Source organism: Arachis ipaensis, chromosome B06 (genome assembly GCF_000816755.2).
Source record: "Arachis ipaensis cultivar K30076 chromosome B06, Araip1.1, whole genome shotgun sequence".
NCBI classification, from domain to species: Eukaryota; Viridiplantae; Streptophyta; class Magnoliopsida; order Fabales; family Fabaceae; genus Arachis; species Arachis ipaensis.
This window is the reverse complement of record NC_029790.2, coordinates 124,180,352-124,186,525: the sequence shown is the minus strand read 5'-3', so window position 1 is coordinate 124,186,525 and position 6,174 is coordinate 124,180,352.

Genomic DNA, 6,174 nt, shown 5'->3' with positions numbered 1-6,174 from the left:
TAATTTGAGTGACATTAATATTTTCAAAAATCCTGTTTTGCACTCAAGAACAAAACATATTGAAGTGAGATTTCACTCAATTAGGGAACATGTTCAAAAAAGGAATATTGATATTCAAATTGTTAAACAGAGGAAAAACTAGATGATATATTCACAAAACCTTTGGCTGAAGACAAGTTCTGTAAATTAAGAACTAACTTGGGCATACTCAGTTATTAATCTTTGTGTTAAATATTATTGATATGGTGTTTGAAGTTTTTGTCTCATAGGTCAAAATGAGACATTTATGAGTAGATGAAGAGCTTTCAACATAGATCATTGACTCTGATATCTAATTTTGAATTAATTTTAAGTAGGTCAAGCTTTCTTTTTAGATAAAAAGTGATCCTTTGTGTTTCCTTAAATACAACTCTTTTGGGCCCAATATAAGTTTGTTTGTATGTAAATGAGCCTCATTAGTTTTTTTTTGTTATACATTGAAAATCTGGTTTAAACTTTTGTCTTTTTTGTATTTTAATTATTATTTTAAAATAAAACTTTTCATCTTTAAGTTAAATCCTTTTCAAATCAAGTTGTCATAGGGTTTTGAACTTCTCTTTTTTCAAGAACTGCTTTAACTTACTGTAGTTGCAAAACAAAAACTCTTCATATACCTTGCATGCCTCTTCATTTTTCCATTCTCATCATTTTAATTTTTCTTTAAAAAACTGCAATGCCCCTATGTCATTAAGATGAAGAAGAAATTCGCTACCAGAAGAGGCACGTTCACTCATAAACTCCCCAAAATTCTTGAAAATTCTCAAGAACCTTCCCACACTCACATTCACATACATTCTCATACAACATCTCCATCTCCCTCTCCTCTTCACACTCTGAACCGATGAGTCACACCAAGACAACAACACGTCATCCCTCATCTTCTTAGGCAGCTAAACCATCAAGTGCTTCTTCTCGCCCAAGTGCTTCAAAGGAAAAATATCCAGTGACCGAAGAAGAGCCTCGTGTGTGTTCCTCAACATTCTCAGAGAGGTAACCTTCGCATCCCTCTTTGCTCAGTGAGAGAACCCCCAAATATTGACCCTTTTGCTTTCAAATCTCACTTTTTGAACATGCCTCACTCTCACTTCAACCTTCTTCGTTTTTCTCTGCTATGAACTTTGAGTTTTATAAGGGAGTTGTTGTTCATCGTCTTTGATGCCCTACCTATCTTACTGATTTGCCTTCTTCAGAAAAACAAGGTCTTGACTTTGTGAAAAACATAGTATTTTTGGACTAAAATCATCTTTTTAAAATAAAAAGTCTGTCTACCCTGACCTTGTCCGTGAATTCTATGCTAACATGACTTATCATGATGAAAATGTTCATTCTTATGTCAAACGACTTGAATTAAATCTGAACAGTGAAACTATTAGTGAAGCCCTAGGGTACTCTAATGTTGGTGTTAATGCATACACTTCGAAAAAATGGGATGAAGGTTTAGGTCTCTCATACCAAGATGCCCTAGTTTTTGTTTGTGAAAATATTATTCTCATTGATGGTCTTTCTCCTACCTATAAGGCTCTAGGTCCTATTTGTGCACAACTCCATTGCATAGTTAACCACATCATCCTCTTTTAAAGCGATTCATATCAAAGGGTTTTATTTGATGACACACTGGTGTTGTATGCTATCATTATGAAAATTAAAATTTTTTTTGCTTATTTAATAATAAGGCACATGTATGACTGTATAAAGAGTGATAAGAATGTGTCACTTCCTTATGGCATATTTTTAACCTGTTTTTTTTTTGAATTTTTTGGTGTTGACTTGAATAATGAGTCACTTGAAAATAGAAACTCTTACCTAAAAGGGAGTGGTACAGTGAAACAACAAAAGAAAAGACCTACCAGATCTGAAAGAGTGGTCCTTGATGATGAAGAAGAAGATCTTGATGACATCCCTCCTCAATTCACTATTGGAACATCAGCTTCCACTGGGCACAAATCTCTTCTGTACGGAGTTGTAAAGGATGTTCTGCAGAAATTTGTGAATTTGTCCAATCATCTCATTTCCACAAGCCAACAAGAGAGAAATCTTGCCGTTCGAAATGAAAATGCTTTGCGCAAGTCAAGGGATAGAGTTACAGTTCTTATGAAGTATGTGAACAACATTCATGAAAATGACACCATGGCAACTAATCAAGAAGAGCTACTGAATACGGAGGATGAAGGCTCAGATGCCTAGGGATGTCTCATGTTAAAATTTTTATTCCTGTTGCACTTAGTTTTATGAGACAATTTATTTTTAGCTACTGTTTCTTTTGTTCTCTGGATAACTGTATCCCTTAACTAAGCACTTACTTCATTTGTGATTATGTTATCTTTGGAGTCTAACCTATTTCTTGCAGGTTTGAACTAGAATACACTTCTTTTCTTGATGACAAAAAGAGGAGTAGTGTAGAGGAATAGGGATAATTAGGATAGATTGAGACAAATGATATTTTCTGATTAATATTATGCTTTGATGATTAAGTTGCTCATGTTCAATGATATTCTTTTATATGTGCTGTTGCAATTCTAATTGTATGCTAGTATGCCATGTATGTTGTTTGTGAAGAAGCTTACATTAAAGGGGAGTATTTCTTGAGAGAAAGGGGAAGCAGATCACATTTGAATTAGAATCATCAAAGGGAAGCCTCTAATCTAAATTTGTTATTCCATTTCCTTTATTTTCATGTTAAATGATGTCTGTCATCAAGGGGGAGATTGTTTAGTTTAGCAAATAATAATAACATTTTTTGTGATGACAAACATAATTGTAAATAAGGGTTGATAGCCCAAAAGTATTATGATGTGTCATTTAGTGTTAACGACCCAAATGTTAGTATGCAGCCCAAAACAATGGAACCAAGTACCTGAACCTTAGCTACTTGGACCAAGCTTTCATTCTAGCTCATTGCCTTCATAAAAAGAATAGCATCTAGCTGATGGTGGTGTTATGATGATTCGGGTATGGCACAACGAAGAAAGAAAAGATCATTTTCTCATTAGGCACCAAAGAGAAAGAAAGAAAAAAGCAAAATTCTGGTGGAGTCAAAAGCACAATGTTCAAGTCAAGCTAAATCAGAAGAAAAAGGTAAAATATTTTCATAAACATACAAGTTAATTACTTATTGATTTCACCTTCTCCTCTACACAACTATTTTGAGTAACATTAAGAAAGTGGAGGTTACTTTAATCTACTATGAATCACTGGCTAATATTAAAACTTGGGGCCAAAGCACTAGATTAAGAATTTGGATTTGGAAAATTCATCAAGGAAACAAGTTGCTACTGCTCATCTCTCCTTGATTTTCTGGTCTAATGAAAGAAAAAGAAAGGGAGACTTCAGCTGGTCGCTGGCTCAAAATTTAAGGAGCTGACTTTGGGAAGCAAGTCCTAGGTATGGAAATAGAACTGAATACAAAAGGAAAAATCAACTTCAGTTTCGTTCAAGGAGAGAGAACCAAAAATAGTGTTTGATTGAGGGCTTCTTTACCGTTCTCACTCAACATTTTGGATAGTATTTCTACATCAAAGGAATATTCCGTCAAGACGAAGAGCTTCACATGAGAGAGCTAAATCCGGTTCATCCTATAATTTTAGAGTTGTTCAACATCATTTCCTTTATGGTTTATCATTGAATATTTTGTTTGTATGTTTTATCTTTCTTCGTTTTACTTTAGTGGTAAAAGGCATATATGTGAGACATTAAAAAAAAGCCATTGAGAGAAAAAGCAAAGAGAGGTACTTAGAGAGAAAAGTCAAGATTTATGTCTTATCTCTTTTTATTATATTTTTATTTTGTATCATGTACATGCGAGGTATCCCTTGCTAAGTTGGGTGAGCATTTAGTGTGTTGAAAGTCTAGGAAATAAATTTAGCTAAGTCAAGTTTAGGTAGAAGCTTGATTTGTCCCTGATAGGATTAGGTTGAATCCTTGAAAATTGATGTACGTAATTTTTGAAAAGATAGTGAAAATTTAACCACTGTTATGGTGGAGACCAGATGTAGGCTGGATTGGACAAAGTAGCTGATAGCCTTAGCCCAAATGTTGATAGCTCTAGTCCGAATGAATGTGAAAATGTTCCTGCAGCAGTAAAGGAAGTGGAGGTTAGGCCAAAGGAAGCTGAGCCCGTTGCTTCTGTTGTTCCTAGGACCAGAAACAAGCCCAATTGGATGAAGGATTTTGTGCTTAACTGATGAGAGGAGAAAGGCGTGAAAGTGGCATCACAGTGACAACTTCGCATGTTAGTTAGAGAGGAATATATGGGAGAGAACGAGAGGAGAGTTAGTTAGAGAAATTAGTGGGTTCAGTTGTGAATTGGAGTGAGCACCCAACTCGAATAGGGGCATATTTTCTTTATCGTCCTTCCTTCGTTAATCTTCTTCCATTTATCAATACAAGTCTTCTCTCATTCCATTACGCTGTTTTTTTGCAATTCTTTGTCTAACATCTGGTGCTTTCATTGAGAGAGGAATGACTAATCCTGATGAACTCAACCGCATGGCAGAAATTACGGCATTGCAGCGTGATCACGTAGAAGTGGCTAGGCAGCTTGGAACCTGCAGTGCACGTATGGATGGATTAAAAAATTCAATGCGTGACATTCACACTATGTTAAAGGAATCGCTAAAAATGAAACGGGTTGAACATGAACTCGATGAAGAAGTAATCTCTCGTAATTCCTATACACGCGGAAGTCCAAGTTCTCATCTACCATTGAATCGGGCATATAAACCTGAACTACCATTGTTCGATGGAGATCGGGTGGAGGAATGGGTGTTCAAAGCTCGTGAGTACTTTGAGTGGTACTCGGTACCCAGTGAAATGAGGGTACGTATGCTTTCCTTTCACCTCAGTGGATCTGCTTATTCCTGGTATCGATGGGTAATTAACAATAATATTCAATACACTTGGGAGGAATTTTTGGATGCTTTGTTGATCAGATTTGGCCAGAATCAATTCTATGACCCTAAGGCAGCTCTTAAGGAGCTAAAACAAACTTCTACGGTGGCTGAATACCAGAACCAGTTTGAAAAATTGTCCAATCAAGTGACTGGATTGAGTGAAGAATGGTTAATTTCGCTATTTGTGGCTGGGCTGCATGATCATCTGAAGTGTGAGTTACTCTTAGCCAAACCCACCTCATATGTCACTGCAGCGTCGTTGGCACGGCTGCATGAGCAGAAGCTTGCAGCGACTGCACTCCTTTATCGTAAATCACCCACAAACCACACCTCTCAACCTTTACACCTTACACCAAACCTTGTCACCCAACCACACCCCAACCGCAATTCTACCCAGAAAAATAATTCACCATCTACCTTGCTCCCCCCATCAAACACCACCACACAAACACCCAACGTACCAAATCCTAACCCACCCTTTAGGAAACTCACAGCATCCGAAATTAAACTGAAAAGAGAAAAGGGCCTTTGTTATCATTGTGAGGAGAAGTGGTCTCCGGGACACCGTTGTAAGACCTCTTGCTACCTTCTAATAGGGGAAGAGGAGTGGCAAGAAATATTGAAAGAACCTGAACCAGAGGTTGTCCAGTCACCTGAGATTGACAGTCCTGTTGTTGTTGAACCTATGAGACCCGAGATTAGCTTTAATGCCATGGTCGGCCAATACCAACCGACTACCTTTCGATTGAAAGGAACATACAAAGGGCAAACGGTTATGGTTCTTATCGATGGCGGAAGCACTCATAATTTTGTTAAGGCGAGCGTGGCTGAGAAATTAGAGTTTCCGATCAAGCAAACAGCACCTCTACAAGTACTAGTGGGTAATGGTGATGTTATAGGGTGCAGGGCCTTGTGTGAAGATGTCCCGCTGGTCATGCAAGGGTACCAATTTAATGTGAGCACTTTTGTTTTGGAATTACAAGGAGCTGATGTAGTTCTTGGAGTCCAATGGCTAATGTGTTTAGGGTATGTTACTACCCATTATGGACTACTAACAATGGAATTCATTGTCAACAATACAGCTGTTAAGCTACAGGGTGAACGACTACTACAGTCTGAAGCCATCAGCAATAAGATGCTGCAAAAATTGGTCTCCTCGGAGGTGGTGACTACACTTTATCATATGAAAATGGTGACTAACCAAGAAGACATAGTGGCTGCCCAGGTTGATGACGAGGTGCAGCAG